The following is a 20,130-nucleotide window of genomic DNA, read 5'->3' on the forward strand; positions in this document are numbered from 1 at the left end:
ATTATTTATTATTACATTTATTTAAAGATGTCATCATATACAGACCCCCTAGTTTTGATGATGTTTTTGTGATAAAAATGATTTTGTGGGGGTAACTCCCAGAAATTTGCGGACAATTTAGCGATTAAAAAATATATATACATAAATATAGAAAAATATATATTATTTTGGTCTTGTATGAAGCAAACTTTCAAGACAAGATCTAAAACATTAGGGATTAACCTACAAAGGAGGTTATACAAAGGAAGGTTGTATAACTCTTATTTTTATCCACGATCTTACTTTCTCTCAGATCAAAGCTCTCCCTGGAGAATCTGATAAGTACCTCAATCAGGACATGCGTTAGGACTTCCTCTAACGTAATATACGTAAAACACGGATTGCCATAAAACTCATCAATGGCAGGGACGGGTTTTCTCTTATCAACGACAGGAAAAGTGTTAAACGAAAACATTTGTTGATTTTAAGCACGCCATAATACCAGCCTATATGTAAAGCACAAATAATGTCCTTCAATTCAGTCACGTCCAGCGGCCGTGATCCTCAAATTAACCTCCATCACTGGAAACTGTATGTTGTTCTGTCTGTTCCATTACTCCAGTTTGTTTGCTCAAACTTTCTTTTGCAGTCTGAAGCACGTCAAATGCACAAAACGCCCAATTCGTGCCACAGGATGCCTAATCCAGTCTTTGTATTGACTTCACATGTAAATCACTCATGCTTCATCCACATCTGCCTACTGCATAGACTGCAAAACAATTTTCCCCACTCTCATGTAAAGTAATGATTGTGAGGGCGCAGATGAGACGTCATTTTTCAAGAAACACTCAAATACAACAGTGTGCACTGCGTATGTAACGTCCATAAGTCATGTAAAACAATAAATTGCTAACTAAAATAAATCTAATTTAATTATATGGTTTGTAATTGGATAATATTCTGCATATACATTAATATAGCCATCTGTTATACAATCATCCATCGGCTAGTAATTCAAGTCTTTTGTGAAGGGCAAAATTAACAAAAAATAAAATAAAACTAGTCTTTCAAGATACTGTGCTTTCTCCAAAAACTCCTATAGAGGATTCCAGATATGCCAAAATGATCAGGTTTCTGACACAAGTCATAAGTCAGATTTTCCAAGGGTGAGAAAATGGCAATCTGTTTTATCCACATATTGATGGAAGGAATGTTAGGAGAAGACCACAACAAAAGAATACATTTTCTTGCTAGATACGTACAAAGGTGTAACACAGATTCTAGTCCATGATTTAGGTGTAGAGCAGTTTCACAATTCAGAAGATAAATAACCGGAGATAGGGCAAAAGGTTTTTCAACACATTTCTAAATATAATAGAATTAATAACAAATTTCTTTCATCTTTGCCATGATGACAGCACATAATATTTTACTAGATATTTTTCAGGATACTAGTATTGAGCTTAAAGTGACATTTAAAGGCTTAACTAGGTTAAATTAGGGTAATTAGGCAAATCATTGCATTACAGTGGTTTGTTCTGTAGACAATTGGAAACAAATACTGCTAAAGGGGTGTAATAATATTGATGGATTAAAAAAATTAAAAGCTCTTATTGTAGCCAAAATAAAACAGATAAGAGTTTCTCAAGAAGAAAAAATATTATATGAAATACTGTGAAAAATCCCCTGCTCTGTTAAACATCATTTGAGAAATATTGGAAAAAGAAAAATTTACAGGATGTTTATATACAGTTGAAGTCCCTCTGAATTATTCGCCCCCTCTTTTTATTCCCCCCCCCCCCCATTTCTGTTTAACGGAGAGCCCCTGCTGGCCTCACTAACACTACTAATTTTCAGGCCAAGCAATTCCACACCCAGGCCATCCTTTGGTAACTTAAGCCTCCTGTTCATTTGCAGGTAGAGTTAGGTGCACCTTGTCAAGTATAATTACATTTTCATGAATACTGTTTTGCTGCAAATGTTTTACACATATGCAGGTACTTTTAGCATTACTAAATATGCCCTTTACTTTAGTCAAAAATGAGTGTTGCCATCTGATTAAACATGAAAGAAATACTCCACTAACGAGGGTACACCTAGATATTCATAGAATTTGTGATGGAGATGAGGTTATTTCTTCATGCAAAACAGATTTGAGGATTGAAATTAAATTACGCTGCTTTATTTTATGTTTAGTGAAGACAGGTCATTTTTAACCCATAGAGTACGAATGGTGTATACAGGATTCTAAGACAACTGGAGCACTGAAATAAAATGGTTCATTGAGTTCACTAATTCTTAAGGTAAGTGGTTGCAAACAATTTATATGTTCTGAATTTAAACAAACTAATTTTGATTAATTTTGAGTAATGAACATTACTACATTTAATTTTTTTGTTTAAATTCAGCCCATATAAATTGTTTGCAACCACTTACATAAAATTGTGTATTGAAGTGTATTGTGTACATATTGAAGTGTATTAAACATAAAACAATCAAGTTGTAAGCAACATTTTTTTTTTGTTTTTGAGTGTATCACTGACTAAAGCTTATTGCACACTGAATCCAAATTTTTGTCCGTAATTTTTGCACATAATTTTTAGATGATCTTAACCCAGCATTTTTACGAATCTGCCAATCCTATTTTCAAGTAGAGAAGCAAAGGAGGTCGCACAAGTCTTCACATTGTTTTTTAATGTTAATTCAATGTCAGAATTATAAATAATTGTTTTCTGATGTCATTTTCTGATGCATCACTTTAGGCAAGGCAAGGCAAGTTTATTTAAATAGCACATTTCATACACAGTGGCAATTCAAAGTGCTTTACATAAACAGGAATAAAAGAGACAAGTATAAGAAAAATAAAACATATGATAAAAAAACTGATTAAAACAGATTAAATGTGTTAAAGCAGGTTATAAAAAAATGAAAAAGAAGAGAAAAACATAATAGTTCGATCTGTCGGACGTAGCACAGTGCTCATTCAGTAAAGGCACAGCTAAACAGATGTGTTTTCAGTCTTGTTTTGAATGTGCCTAATGTTGGAGCACTGTGCTCTGATTTCCTGGTTCTGGTCAGAATCCTGGCCGCAGCGTTTTGGATGAGTTGGAACTGTCTTACTAACTTTTTTGGGAAGACCCGTGAAAAGGCCGTTACAGTAATCCACCCTGCTGCTGATAAAAGCATGAACAAGCTTCTCTAAGTCTTCACTGGAAAAAAGCATCTGATTCTTGCAGTGATTTTGAGATGATAGTATGATGATTTACTGACTGCTTTGAAATGACTACTAAAACTCAGATCTGACTCCAGAGTCACACCAAGATTCTTGACTTTATTTTTTGTTGTTTGACCTTTAGATCCAAGGTACGCATTCACCTTGAGAACCTCATCTCTGTTCCCAAACGCAGTCCTTTCAGTTTTCTCTTTGTTTAACTGAAGAAAGTTTTGGCACATTCAATTGTTAATTTCATCAATGCATTGGCAGAGGATGTCGATGGGGCTTTAGTCATTAGGCAGTAAGGCTAATTAGATCATCTGCTAAGGCTAAGTAGAGTGTCATCAGCATAGCTGTGGTAGGAAATTTGGTTCTTTCTCATTATTTGGCTCAGAGAAAGCGTATAAAGGTTGGACAGGAGAGGTGCCAGAATCAAGCCTTGTGGGACTCCACATATCATGGGTGTCCACCTCGACCTATGGTCACCTATAGTGACATAGTAACCTCTCACTTCAAGGTAAGACCTGAACCATTTGAGGACCATCCCAGACAGCCCAGCATAGTTTTCCAGCCTATCCAGGAGTATGCTGTGATCGACAGTGTCAAATGCAGCACTGAGATCGAGCAGTACCAGCACTGTTAGTTTACCTGAATCTGTATTTAGGCGGATATCATTGATTATCTTTATAAGAACGCTCTCTGTACTGTGATGTGGTCTGAAACAAGATTGAAAATTGTCTAAACATCCCTTGAGGTTTAAGAACTTGTTAACCTGGTTGAAAACAACGTTTTCAATGATATTGTCAATGAAAGGGAGATTTGAGGTTGGCCTGTAATTGCTCAATAGGGTATTATCCAGGTTGCTCTTTTCCAAGAGGGGTTTAACAACTGCAGTTTTAAGTGAGTTTGGAAAAATCCCTGAGAGAAGTGAAGCATTTACCACTTTTAGAAGATCCATTTCTAAACAGGTAAACAACGTTTTGAAGAATGATGTGAGGAGCGTGTCAAGACTGCAGGTTGATGTTTTCATAACTTGCATGATCTCTTCTAAGATTTTACCATTAATTCCCTTGAAATCAGACATAATGTCTGTTTTTTTTTTAAGTTGTGGTTGAGCTAGTCTGACTTCGACACAACTTGGCTGATTGAATGAGCTGATTGCCTTTCTGATATTATTGATCTTGTCAGTAAATAAATGAGCAAACTCATTACATTTGCTTTCAGAGAGTAGTTCACTGGGAATCCTACTGGGGGGTTTGTTAGTCTCTCTACTGTTGCAAAGAGAGTGCGAGAATTATTTAAGTTACTGTTTATAAGGCTTGAAAATAAAGTCTGCCTAGCAGTGTTTAGTTCCATATTAAAAGCATGAAGACTGTCTTTATAGATATTACAATGCACTACTAGTTTCGTCTTTCTCCACATACGCTTAGTCTTTTCATCATTTGTACTCTTGGTGACCTTGTCCAAGATCTCTTTTGCCTGCTAGTCGTCTTCTTGACTTTAACAGGAGCAATGTCATCTATGACATTCTTAACTTTAGAGTTAAACAAATCAAGGAGAGAATCAACAGAGTCTGCAGATATACTTCGTGCTAGCGATATGGCCTTCATAAACTGCTCACTAGTGTTCTCATTTATGCATCTCTTTCTGACAGAAACAGATCTGTCTTTAATAGCTGGAGCGATCAATATATCAAAGAAAATACAGAAATGATCAGATAGTGCAACATCCTTAACAACAGTCGATGAAATGTGTAAACCCTTAGTTATAAGTAGATCAAGAGTGTGTCCACGATTGTGTGTGGGTCCTTGAACATGCTTAGTCAGATCAAAAGTGTTGAAAACAGTCATCAGTTCCTTTACAGCATTGATTTCTGGATTATTCATGTTAATATTAAAATCCCCAGCAATGGTAAAATAGTCAAATTCAGAGGTTACTAATGATAACAGCTCTGTAAAATCATCAATAAAAGTTGGAGAATATTTAGAGGTCTGTAGATAATGATCAGTAAGATACGAGGAGCACCTTTTAGTGCTATACTCAGATATTCAAAAGACAAATAGTCACCAAATGGCACTTGTTTACACTCATAGACATCTTTAAACAGGGCAGCGATGCCTCCACCTCTCCTATTAGTTCTGCAAACACACAGTTTAAAGGAGCTGTTTCATTCAGAACTGCTGCGCTACAACTGCCATCTAGCCAAGTTTCATTTAATAGCATAAAATCAAGGCATTTTGTGTTGATAAAATCATTGACTAAAAGTGACTTATTGTTAAGTGATCGGATGTTTAAAAGTGCTAACTTAACAGTTTTAGCTATTTTTTCTACAGTAGTCTCAGATTTATATTTAATAGACACCAGATTTGAGTCATTTACTTTACGGCCTGAAGAAGTCTTTGATTTTCCGTCACGTAATACAACACATATATGTGTAGAGAAAGCTACAGGCACACTGGGTTCCTGCTTGTTCTCTAAACATCTGATAAAGACACTGTTATCTAAGCAGGCCCCTGACACACAACATTGAGAGCTGTTGTGTTGACCAGCTGAAGATGGGGCGTTGTTTAGGCCTTGGTGATGTGGCAAAAGTCAGAGGGCTCTTCCAGGTGGGCTCAGAGGTGGTTGTGGAGCAGGCCGCTTTTTGATTGGTAACTGGGGGCTTGCGGCAATGGAGTGTGAGAGTTTAGTTCCAGCAAACACCAGTTCCTCTTTCTTTTTTAAAAAACCCAAGAGAGGCGAGCAAGGTGACAATGAGAACGTGTCTGGTGACAGAGGCTGTGGCTTTGGAGATTCTGGCTGCTGAAATATGTTTTCCTTCGGATCATTTTTGAGTGACAAGACTTGATGCTGTTCTGATGCGTCACAGTCTGTCTGTGTTGAGCAGAGGGCCAGTCTCTATCAACAGTGGGTGTTTTGGCTGCGTGACGTTATCACTGTCCTTGGGTAATTCGTCAGCCCCAAGTCCACTCGGGAGCTGATTTGAGGTCCTGTGGTCATCCGGACATTTGCTAGGTGTATATGTGCCATTTGGATTGAGGTCAGTGGCACACACAGCTGATGGATGATGGAGAGGGAAAACGATATTGTCCTTTAGCACCTTTGCACCAAGTTAGTTTGGATGAAGGTTGTCTGATGTTAACAGTTGTCTTTGGTTCCAGAAGAGATTGAAGTTGTCAATAAAATTTAGTCCTTTCCTGTTACATGTTTTCTGCAGCCATACATTTAGGCCAAGAAGCCGTGAAAACATATTTGTCCTTCTTGCAGGGAGTGATCCACTGATGAACGGCTGAATATTCAATCTTTCAACTGTTTCCAAGAGCTCACAGAAATCTATCTTAAGCGGTTCTGACTGCTCCTTCCGAATATCATTCTTCCCCACATGGATGATAATCCGTTTTGCAGTCTTGTGCTTTTTCAGAATTTCCTCAAGTTCTTTGTTTACATCAGAAACTGTTGCATGAGGGAAGCAGTATGTTGTTGTAGCTTTACTGGTAAAATTCCTGATTATTGAATTTCCTACAACTAGTGTTCTTATCTCAGGTGCGATCAGAGCAGAATGCCGCTGTCTAGTCGGCCTTGAGCCTCTGTTCCATGCAGAGTTAGCTGCTGAGTCTGGTGATCTCTGTCTGACTGCACTTGGGGATTCTTCACCCATATTACTGAAAACTTCATATCTGTTCTGAAGATGTATTTGAGCCAGAGCTGTATTTGGGGTAGAAGACGCTAATAAGGGAGCGTATGATCTGACCCCGCGAGTACCCTTTGGTCTCGCACCTTGTTTTTGCCATTTGTTATCACGCTCATTATCAACAGTTTTATTCTGTTTTTCTGTGCTCAAAACAGTGGCAGGAGTAGATTTATGGGACTCACCGGCTGTATTCTATAAGGGTCCACAATGAAGCGGTCCTGTATAATCCGGCAGTTCTGGTCGGATCGCAAGTAACTTTGTTTCAAGAACTGCAATCTTTTGTAGAAGTTTGCGGCAGGTTGTACAGCAGTGAGATTCTGAATTAATTTGATCCAGAGGCATTTTCACAGCCGTGTTTTCCAGTCTCAGGAATGTAAGCAGCTGGTAGCGGGAGGATTGTTTAGACGATAACTCCCCTCGTGTTAGTAAAGCTATATTCCAGAAAGTTTGTAGATTCGATGTTGATCTTCAAGCTGTCGTTTGAGCACTGTGCTGACAGGCTCAAGTTAAAATTAGGGTATAAAATATAAAAGCAAGAGTGCAAAGAGCGGAGCAGTAGGTAAAGACGTCCGAACTGTAGCAAAGCAGGAAGCAGTCATCACTTTATTGTGAATTAACGATCAGGACAAATTTAAAGTCTGTTTAAATCCACCATTCCAAGTCTATACAAAAAACGTAGCATTTTAACCAACAGTAGACCTACACATAATATTATTATTGTTGTTTTACCATATGTTTGCGAAATAACAATAATAATAGCCTACTCATTAACCTTAATTTTATAACTACGAAATCGTAAGTAAATCGTGATCTTGATTTTAAGCAAGAAAATTCCGATTCTCAATTTAGCCAGAATCGTGCAGCTCTAATAATGTCTATAGGTTATGCCAGTCTCTGTTCAGAATTAGTTTCCGTACCTGAATGTGTGAAGTATCACAAGCAATGTGTCAATTCTACAGATTTCTTCAAATAAATTTTGCATTTGAGGACAATCCAGCGCAGCTCTTTGATAAGGAGAACTCTTCTTCCTCTCTATGCAGTACTGGATGAACACAATATGTAGGCTATTCATCTTTTGTTTTCAATGTTGGAGAACACAAGAGAACAAAGTATCTCTGCTTGATCTGACTCTGAAAATGTTTTTTTGTAAAAGATTAATTAATACGCATCAGACTCAGTGTGCGAGGTTTGTGTACTTGTGTACAAATTTTTTCGCATATGAAACCTAAAGAAATGCATACATAAAATTTTTAACTTCAGTGTGCAAAGACCTTAAGAGTTCATGTTTTGCTGTTTTGTCCCTTGTTATATTGTGGCAAACTTGGCAGGGAGACTTCCATCAAGTTACGGATCACGTTTTGTAAACAAAAAAGAAAGCCAGCATAATTCCACCTGGACCCGGCTGTATTCAGAAGCCATGCAGTTGGGTGTTGTACAGCATTAGCTCTGCACTCTGCCGCTAACAGCCGGCAGCGGGTCTATAGGACACAGATCATCAAGGCTACAGGGTTAGCTTGTAATTCCTAGGCTCACAGCACACAAATGGGATAGGATCTTGAGCCGGGGCCCTCGGAGCTGCGAATGGGTCAGCGGGGTCCTTTTTCATTAAACACAGCTCTTTTTAAAGCGAGCTGCTGGGAGAGTTGAATTCTCTCTGATGAGTTTGGTTATTAGTGTCTATAAAACCCTTTTCCCCTCATCTTTTATCTGTCTAACCTGTAGCTGCTGTTTGCGCTCCATAATTAAACTTCCGTCTCCCACTCAGCGTGCTTTAAAAAGGGAACAGATAATGTTCTTTATTGGACCGCACGTCTGGGCTGAGGGAACACTTTCGCAGTAATGCATACACAGATATTTACTTGAGTCAAAATCAGAAGTTAGCTACTAAAAACAGTAAATAAACTAAGAATAATAACTGCTTATGTAGGTGCTTATAAGGGGATCACAGATACATTCACTTTACTATGAAGACTGAAATTAATTAATAAAAAACAGATTGGGCTACAGCCACTTCGAGCCATAGTTTAGCAGCATCACTGTTCTTGAACAGCAGCGAGTCGAAAGATATTCTTCACTTTATTGATGACGCATGAACGCATAATGCATAAAGAGGCGTTTCCCGCATTATGGTGCAAATTAATTCTTCAGCCAGTCAAGGGCCCTCTCCTATTGCAGGCCCTAGGGTTTCAGCTCCACATGGCACTTATATTAATCCGGCCCTGCTCTTTTTGTCCACTTTTTACATACATCTTTACTTTAGATTTAATGCGTAATGCTGTAATTTATTTGTGATTTTATCTCATGCATTTTACAAAGACTTTCAAAACCAAAATGCGAAATAATAATGGACAAAATTATTTTCGGACTTAATGAACATGCTAATAATCTGGACAGGTGCAAACACACTCATAAACTAGCACATCACTAATGTTTATCCTAAATATTACTAGTAATATGAAGTTTTAGCCATTATCTAGAAAAAATCATGCTAGAATAGGGAGAGATTCAGTTATTATTATTATTATTATTATTATTATTATTATTATTATTATTATTACTATTATTATTATTATTACTATTATTATTATTACTATTACTATTATTATTGTTATAATATAATATTACAATATTATAATAATAATAGAAGATGATGTTGTTGATGATATTATAATAATTATAAATATTATTAAGTATATATATATATATATATATATATATATATATATATATATATATATATATATATATATATACTATATACTATATTTATTATTATTATTATTATTATTATTATTATTATTATTATTATTATTATTATTATTATTATTTTTATCATCATTATCATCAATGACATTATTTGGATTCAACCATGACTTTGATAATAATAACAATATAAAAGTAATAATTTATAGAACATTTATTAGAATGATTATTACATTATAATGATGATGATGATTATTATTATTATAATTATTATTGCTATTACTATTATTTATTTTGTAATTTGGCCACATACATAACTTAACAAATCAGTATTACCAGTAAATTTGTACTGTCTAATCTTAGAAAGAAATAATTGCTGTGTCAGCAAGTCCTTAAACTGTTCTATCAAATATAAGGTCATGAAAAGTTTAAAAATCTTAAATGGTGTAACAGAAGTATTAATGAACATTTTTATGGTTTAAAAGTGCAATTACACTACAGGATCCCATTATGACCTAATCTGATTGTTAAAGTTCTAAACGGTGTTATGATTTTAATAAGCTAAAATGTGTGTTCTACAAGTTTGCCATCAGCATGACAATCACAGACACATGGATCAACTTTAAAGCTTTTTACTGGCTTGCTTCAGTCTTTAAAGTGGTTACATTGTTGACTGCAGAGATCTTAAACATTATGTTAGCCAACTTGATACTTTTTCAGAGTAAATAAACTACTTTTAGCAGATTATAATGATACATGACCCAGTTTCACGAAGTAGGTAAATTAAAAATATTGAAAACTTCCATAGTTTTGCTGAAATAAATAGTATTTAATCATTGCTTATTTATGTGTTTTTTTCTGGTTTATGGGTTTTTAACACTTTTGACACCCCCCCCCCCCCCCATTATGTGATTTTACGTTTATTTCCATTTGTGATTTGCAATATGGGAACTTTATGTCAGCTCTACAGTTTAACTAAATGACTTCTATTGACATTTAGTAGTTTGAAACAATGTAATAGATAGATAGATAGATAGATGCCATCGATTCAGTTTAATTCGATATCTCGGTGCATTAATGATGCATTCCTTACTCAATTTTATATTTTACTTTACAGCACAAGAGTTGTTGTATTAAAATGTATTAAAACGTTGTATTAAAATGAAAAATTTTTAAATACATTTTATATGTATTTGTTATGCAATCTTGTCAGATATATCAACACAATCTCACGGCAATTCGTAACTTTTTGATTTAGTGGTTAATTCGTATGAATTCGTACAATCTAATTCGTACAATTTAGTACGATTTGCTCATCCCCCAATGATGGTTGGGTTTAGGGCCGGGGTTAGGTGCCACGCCTCCTTTTTAAAATCGTACAATTTCGTACGACTGAACTCTTACGAATTCGTACGAATTAGCCACTAAACTGACAAAACGTAAAATACTTAAGTTTTCTCGTGAGATCAGGCTGGATATATACAATGCAAGCAGTCAGATATATGAACTGTACCTTTAATTTAACCTGCTCAAAAAAACACACTCTTATATTGAATGCATCAAACAAAACTCAAGTACATGCCCAGAACAACATAAGCATTAAATTCAAATAAACAAATCTAAATATTATCCCTCTAGCTTTTTGAGCGTTGTCGAGTTGTTAAACGCCTATGATTGGTCACACGCTCAACAGAAACAGTGACACTGATAAATGGGTGCAGCAATCACAGCTGATACGTAAAAGACGCAAAGGAGAAAACTAGCTCTTCTCGTCTGGATCCGCAAGTATAGCTATAACAATGAAGAGGAGAGGAAATGTCACGCTAGCAGGTCAAATGGGCCGCAGTGAGAGAGAAAAGAGAGAGAGAAATGGAGTTTACTTTCATTTTCTCCATAGCAGTAAGATAGGGGCTTCTGCTGTAACGTCAGTGTGAGTGAAAGACTATCCAGAAAACACACACAGTGAATTGTGCAGTTTCTGTGTTTTAATTACTCGCGCTCGCCTCCCTTGCCATAGTATTCTACCCCGACATAGCGCATATGAAATAAATGGCATCAGTACGCAATTACCGGTTAGGATCTATTACTGAACAGATACCGAACTGTCCGTGTCTGCATCACAGTGCACCGAAGAAACAATTAATTTTGACACCCCTAATGAATAGATGGATGGATGGATGGATGGATGGATGGATGGATGGATGGATGGATGGATGGATGGATAGATAGATAGATGTCACTTTAAGCTGTATAGAAGTCTTGAAAAATATTTAGTGAAATATTATTTACTGTCATCATGCCAAAGATAAAATAAATCAGTTATTAGAGATGAGTTAGTAAAACTATTATGTTTAGAAATGTGGTGAAAATATCTTCTCTGTTAAACAGAAATTGGGGAAAAAAATAAACGGGGCTAATAAGTCTGACTTCAACTGTAGGTAGATAGAAAAAAATTACATTTGTTGTTTGTTCAAACTACTTAAATAAAATCTGAAACAACACAATTATAGTGAGATTTTTTTGTGGACAACTTAATCTTGTAAGTGAACTTCCTTCCTTCCTTTATATTGTCCCAACACAAATTGAGTGTGTGGAACCCAGATTTTTTTTACAGTGTAGATAGATATAAAATACCAGATAAAAGGTTATTGCCAGGTTTTTGTAGCAACCGATTAACATTATATCACTTCAAACTATTAATAAGTTAAATAAAAGTCGCGTTTTCAAACTTTTCACCATCAAAAGTTGTTGGAGGAAAGATCTCATAACTCGATTCAAAAGCATAAAAAAACTAAACACGAAGCTCAAAATAGAAACCCTCTAATTTTTGGATTTCTTTTACAGTGTATGGATGCATGGTATTGGTGTCTGTCTTTTAAAATATATGCAATGAAAGCATGTAGCTTATTGCTGCAAATTCAGTGTATGGTGCTGGAAAATATTAGCAAGGTTTCCCAATAGACTGTAGTTCATTTTCATTGATAAAACAAGAGTGTTTTTGTATGATATTGTAAGCTACAATTTCTCACATACATGTGCACTTACAGAGCTGCTCTTCAACCTACATTATTGCTGAGGAGATTGCTTTCCTTGACCATTTCTCTATCCCGGAGAGTGTCCTGACTTTTGTTTGTGTGTGTGTGTTTATGTGAATGTGCGTGTTCTTCACTTTCCGTGCAGCAGCAGCAGCTGTGTCTCCTGGTATTTTCTCCTGTTTTCCTCCTTCCTCTGGTTATCCTCACCTCATTCATCTCTCCTCCACTTTTCCCCTCCGCTCAGCTGCCATCCCTCCGTTTTCTGTCTTTGTGTTTTGTTCGCTTCCTCTGTCAGTCTACGCTTTGCTTTCTTTACTAGATTCTACTCTAAGCGTACTGTACAGTTCCACACACTGTTTTGATGCTTCATTTTCCTTCTGTATATTATTATTTGTACATTTTTTAAATTAATATTTATATTTGTCTAAAAAATGATATCTAGCAGTGCTTCCCATTCATAGATTTTACTTGGGCGGGCCGCTCAGGTATATTAACGGCTGCCTAAGTATATTTAGTGGCACATTTTTACTGTTTTTACATTTTTTTGTATCCACCCAATTTAGCCAAACACGCGATCGATTAAGTAATGGAGAATCTTCTCTCATTTACCCTTTTCGGTGTGTGTGTGACCTGTCAACACTCCCACAGACAGTCTCTTGTGCTCTGCAGACCCACAGAGATGTGCCTTTTTGGGACTTAAAAAATTGGTCCAGGATTTAGCTTTCACTTTCACGTGAGAAAAACATTAAATCATATATTTTTATTTATTATTTAGTTTTTTTTTTTGGTTTTTTTTGTAAATTAGGATATTTGTTAGGTGCAAGATTTAAAATCATCAGCATTACATTTTAACTTTTTTGACACAAAAACACCACCATCCAAAACCACCATCTATCCATCCTCAAATTCAAACAATAATATCCAGCTGCAGATCCACACACATTTCAGGACACACAATCTAGGCAGGTGTAAACCATATTTGTTTAATGATGAATTTTAATGTTATTAATGTCTTCTCGGACCTCGTCATCGATATATTCTTATATATACTGTTAATAAGTAAAGTTTATTTAGAATTTCAAGAGGATTACATGCTTATGATTGATCACGGCTGGTCCCGCATTAGCTAATTCATGATACACCAATCAGACGATTCCTAAGTCACCATAAATAACCAACGTTTCATACCACAGTCATCTTCATTTTGAAGAATCTCCCCTTCCACCCCTACTCCTCCTTTCCTAAATTTGGCAGCACAGCAGCCTAGTGGTTATCACTGTTGCCTCACAGCAAGAACATCGGTTTTAGTCCTTATCAAGCCAGTCGATGTTTCTGTGCGGAGCTTACATGTTCTCCCTGTGCTCTCGTGGGTTTCCCCTCGGGTCCCCCAGTTTCCTCCCACCATCCAAAATCATGCGACTTAAGTTAATTGACCAATCCAAATCGGCACCATAAATGTGCTCCTAGTAAGTAGATATATCTTCATAGCAATCCCTAATTGGTCATTAGCCACAAACAGTAGGGGAGTTCTCGAGATCTACCTGAGCTCAAACTCCCCTCTTGCCCTGAAAACGGGAGGGAACCCGGGCTTGAGGATCTTATGAGCTCAGGGCTGTCTCCTGAGACAGCATGCCAAACATGCTTTATAACCAATCATCAGCTAAGTGTGGGAAAGCGTTGTTTCCAATCGCCATTCAATATAATAGGCCATTGATTGATATAATAACCATTGATATAATAACCTTTGATTGGGCCTGCCATCCCATTTGAGAAAAGAGGGATATTTTTGAGGAGGGTTGGAGTTAATGCCTTTAATACAGTCATTTCTAATTTAACGTAATCTTTCGTTTGTTAGTTTTATTTTTGAGTGTAAACATCAAAAATGTAAACAAGTTCAGTCCGTTAAAACATCACCATGATCTGAAAGGCTTCTTACGATTGCGTCTTACAACCCAACTGAAGATGGTTCACTTGTGATTTTCTGTTATGAAGTAAACTTACGTTTCGCCAGATCCTCTCATTTGCGCTGCAGTTGTTCAAGTTTAGTTCAGTCATAACAGGCGGTCATCTATGGTTTGTGTTCGGTTTACTGAAGCACGCATGTGCATTGTGCATGTGTATTATCAGTTCAACGCTTCTTAAATCTGATCTCAGTGCACTGTTCTAATAACTGAATAACTGAAGTATAGATTGGTTCATAGGGAGTCAGAAGGGGTATCAGGCATGTAAAAAGTTGTTTGTGGATAAGTGCTTAACATAGCTGGAGACGCAAATCTTTTCAAATGATTCAGTTCGATTTGGGGAATTAGTTCCATAGATATTTCCATTAGATGTTACCTTCGCTGTTGTTGAAGGAATGCGTCAATAGAGCCGCCTTTTTAGTACAAGGTAGCGCCCCTTTGAAATGAATGTGAGACCAAGGTTTAGTGAAGGACTGTGGCCATCCAGAGTCAGAGATATAAAAACATATACACACATATATCTATGATCGGGGGTTTTTCCGGTGGTCATTATGCAAATATTTTTTTTAGATTTTGAGAATTATAATTTTACATCACTTTTCTACATTGATGGATACGTGACCGCACTGGGATTGCCGACAAATCCGTGTCCTGAAACACACCCCCTCTCTCCTGCTTTCACTTCTAATGCTACTGGAGGGAGTGATTTGTTTGTGAATGAATCTCTGTTATCAACGACTCGTGTGAACTATTGATATCCCTGCGTCTAATATTCACCTTTCTGATCTAATATTCAGTAGTATTCAGTAATTTATGGTAGACAGTATGCATAATAAGGGCACAGGCACTGTTATGTTATCAGGCACCCTTATAAGTTATTTCAAAAACTAGCCGCTACTTCACTTAGCCCACAATAATACAAGTTTCTGGCACCACAGTGTCTTGTTATCATATTTCATTTACATTGTTTGATTTTATTCAACAAAACTAGAATAAACCTACAATTTAGTGTGAGTTGGTGCTACTTTGCCGTATGGTCAGTGCAGTTGTAACGGTGGCAATGTACATTTCAATATAAAGTCATTAATTTGTGTAAACTATGAAGAAAGAGAAAAGAAAAAAATCCTTGCTGAGACGGGATCCGGGAAGGGAAGAAAACGCAACCAAAATAAACTGTAGCAACCACTCATAAAAAGGCAGTTTCACAATATGGTAACAGTCCAGATCAAAAGCAAAAACATACAAAAATAAACGAGCGCCAACAAGCAAAACAAAATTACTCCAATCGAATTATTTGAAATAAAAAAACTAAACAAACAAACAGGGGAATTCAAAAATCTATACTCACACAAGGAAATGGAGTGTGTTGTGCTAGTGTCTGTGGATCCTGTACGAACTAGTTTGGTAGTACCAGGATCAGCTTTCACCACAGATGACGTGGCCTCCGGAGGATACGATGTTTGAGGTGAAGATTTTTGACTTAAACGTAGCAGATTCGAAAGACTCTTACTCACGGAGACAACATCCAGGTGATCCAGGTGACCCAGGATACAGTTGCGCTTTAAAAAAAACATCGATCACCTTTTTTTTTAGGACACTCCGTTATTCTGGCAAGTGGCTTCTCTGGAAAACTCGCTCCACCTTCACTTCCGCTCAGACCATCTCCTTCCTCCAACCAACCCACAGAACACCTCCTCACTTCTCCCCTGGGTCCCTCTATTGATCCATTTATATATTTTTTTTATAATTGAGGTATTTCCCTACATGGACAAGGCGGGCGGTCTATCTGTGGTTGTTAAACCTCACATCGCCACACAGTAAATGACTGTATTATTATCAACAACGTTACTTGTTTATCACAAAAATTCATGACATACAAAACCATAAAAAAACGACATCTTACCATGTTACGCCTTTATGCTTTGTTTGCTCATTACTACACCTGTACACATCGCAGAAGTCCAGCATCTTCACATTGGCTTTAGTCTTGATCATTGCAGTTGAATGACTTTTGTCCTGGGAGGACTGTACAAATATGGCAACAAAAAAAATCTTGTTTTTCTTTTCATTTCAGTGAACAAAAATGTTTTTTCAATTCTAGTTTCCATTTTTATATTTGTTTTAATTAACTATAATAACCTTTATGTATGTATAACAAATAAAATATCAGCAGATAACATCAGAACTGATTTGGACATACATTTAATTAAATAATGAGTTAAAATAATAGCTCTCCATGTTTGTTCTCCAAATCCGTGTTGTTAAATTGCGTATTACCACGGTAAATGTTGATAAATTAGAGTAAGTAGCATTTCAAAGTCTCGAAAGGAATAAATATGACTACTCCTACACACTGAATTCACTCACATCTGAGTGTTGGTTTATTGGTTTAATCAGCAACAGCAGCATCTATTAGGTTCTCAATTAGTGTAAAACAATTACTGTGATGCATTGTAAACAGTACATCAGAACAGATTTAGACAAACATTAGAACATTTTTACATGCATCTAAATGATTACTTTGCTGATGTTGTTGTTTATATTTATGTTATTAAAAGTAATTAAACTGTGACAGTAAAATAGGCCCTAAGTATAGAGGAAAACTTTTCTTTTGTCATTCCTAGATCGCTGTGTGTGTATGCTTTCTTAGCAAGGCTGTGTTTTAGTTGTGCAGTATGCATGCCTATGTGTATGTGTTTACGTGTGTGTATATACAAGTACATCCTCTTTTTAAAAAATCTGTATATTTATCAGTTTAGATAGACAATAATGTTTTTTTTTTGTGCATTTAAACAAAACCGTTTCATTCATTCAAATAAAAGTTTGGTCACCAAACATATTTAGAAATAGAAAGATAAAACATTTTTACTCAAATGAGGTTTTGCAAAAAAAGAAAAACAAAAAAGAAAGAAAAAATACAAAAATTCACAGAAATTTGATTATTTTTAAAGTATTTTATAAATTTCTCTTGATTTTTTTTGTTTTGTTTTGTTTTTTGTAGTAAAATTTTATATAGAGTATTTTCCCCTAGCATATTAATTTGGGTGTGTTTTTTGGACCACTACCTTTTGTCTTTTTGTTAGGTTATATAGTTTTGTGTGTATGTGTACAGTGGGCATGCGTGTGTGTGTGTAGAATTGTACATTTAGTGTGTTTGCATGTACGATTGTGCATTTAGTGTGTTTGCATGTGTGTGTTTGTACACTTACCGGCCACTTTATTAGGTACACCTAAGGTTGAACCCTCTTTTGCATTTAAAACTGCCTTAATCCTTCGTGGCATAGATTCAACAAAGTACTGGAAAGATTCCTCAGTGATTTGGTCCATATTAACATTATTGCATTATGCAGTTGAAACAGATTTGTTGGCTGCATATCCATGATTTGAATCTTTTGTTCCATCACATCCCAAAGACGCTCTGTTGGATTGAGTTCTGGTGACTTTGGAGGCCATTTGAGTACAGTGAACTCATTGTCATGTTCAAGAGACCAGTCTGAGATGGTTCACGCTTTAAGACAAGGCTTGTTATCCTGCTGGAAGTAGCCAGAAGCAGCCAATTAGAAGACAGGTACACTGTGGTCATAGGGGATGAACTTGGTCAGCAACAATACTCCGGTAGGCTGTTGCGTTGACACCATTACACTACCACCAGCAGCCAGAACCTGAGATGCTCTTTTGCATACCTTAGTTGTAACCAGTGGTTATTTGAGTTACTGTTGCCTTTTTTATAAGCTGGCCACAGAACCGCCGCTCACTGGATATTTTCTCTTTTTCGGACCATTCTCTATAAACCCTAGAGATGGTTGTGCGTGAAAATCTTAGTAGATCAGCAGTTTCTGAAATACTCAGACCAGCCCGTCTGGCACCAGCACCTTTCTTCCCCATTCTGGTGCTCAGTTTGAACTGCAGCGGATTGTCTTGACGGTGTCCACATACCTGAATGCGTTGAGTTGCTGCCATGTGATTGGCTGATAAGAAAACAGTACAGTATATGTGTGTGTAGAAGTGTGCATTTAGTGTGTTTGCATGCGTGTGTGGGTATGCGTGCTTGTGTGAGCATGTGTGTAAGCGCACATATGTGTGTGTGTGTGTGTGTGTGTGTGCGTGTGTGTGTGTGTGTATATGAATAAGTTGGTGTATATGTGTGTGTGTGTGCGTATGAGTTTGTAATTATGCGTGTATGAGTGTGTATTTTGTGTGTGTATAAGTGCATGTGTGTGTGTGTTTGCGGGTAAGCATTAACCTGTGCCAGGGGGCCGCTCTACATAATGACTGAGCAACAGGCCCCAGCTGTTCACATCTGTCTCTCCAGCTCTCAGTGAAGCATCGACCCCATGCCTTCTTCCACTTCTGAAGCTTGCCTCGCTGCGCGTTTGTGTGTGTTTGTGTGTGTTTGTGTGTTTGTGTGTGTGTGTGAGAGTGAGTGTGTGTGTGTGTGTGTGTGTGTGTGTTGAAGGCCACAGCCTTGACAGAGGCACATGCTGTTATAAGAACACTCCACCCATGCAGACTTTCAGACTTAAGCTTAATTCTGTGTCCTGTCTCCTCTTGTGACCAAGCTTCACTCCTCTCTGATTACACATTCAGATTCAATCCAAATACACTGAAGATGCTTTTATGCGAGACCTTGTGGAATGTATGCCTTTCACCAAATATAATGCAGTTTGCTATTATTACTGTAGTTTAGGGGGGCTATCTTGACAATAAAATGACAGTTATTAAGAGTATATCACACCAATGAAAAGAGTTTGTTGATTTAACAAATACAAAAGCAAGTTTCATTCAATTCAATTCACCTTTATTTGTATAGCGCTTTTACAGTGTAGATTGTGTCAAAGCAGCTTCACATGAAAGATCATAGTAAATCAAATCCGTGTAGTTCAGCTTTCAGAGTTTGTTCAGCTCAGCTCAGCTCAGTTCAGTGTGGTTTAATAATCACTACTGAGAGTCCAAACACTGAAGAGCAAATCCAACGATACGCAGCTCTACAGATCCCGAACCATGCAAGCCAGTGGCGATAGCGGCAAGGAAAAAACTTCACCAATTAACGAAAGTGAAGAATTAAAAAACCTCGACAGAAACCAGGCTCAGTTGGGCTTTCTCCTCTGGCCAAACGTCTTGTGCAGAGCTGCAGTCTAGGCGCTGGAGAAGCTGGACGTCAGCAAAACTCGTCTGTCCCCCGGATCGTCACAGGAATCAGTCTTATGGTCTTCCCTCCTCCATGACCACCACGGCAGCTACTCAGGATACGGCCTGGTCCAGGATTATGGAAACCTTGGAATCATCTCGTCGCTGGTCTTGGATTGAATCAGTGGCGCTGCATAGTCTGAGAGCCTCAGGATGAGTATCCCCAGGTGGAACTAGAGAATGAAGAGAATAATTAATGTAGCTGCTGTTCATAGTGTATATAAACGAGATAAAACCTGCGTGGAGCACATTCATGTATCATCCTGCTAAGTGATGCACTGAGTGTATGTAAAGCTTTAGAGCTTCTTTTATGTATATATATATCCAGGATTTTTCTCTATGGTTGGCATCATCTCTTCA

This window comes from Danio aesculapii, chromosome 15 (genome assembly GCF_903798145.1).
Source record: "Danio aesculapii chromosome 15, fDanAes4.1, whole genome shotgun sequence".
NCBI lineage: Eukaryota > Metazoa > Chordata > Actinopteri > Cypriniformes > Danionidae > Danio > Danio aesculapii.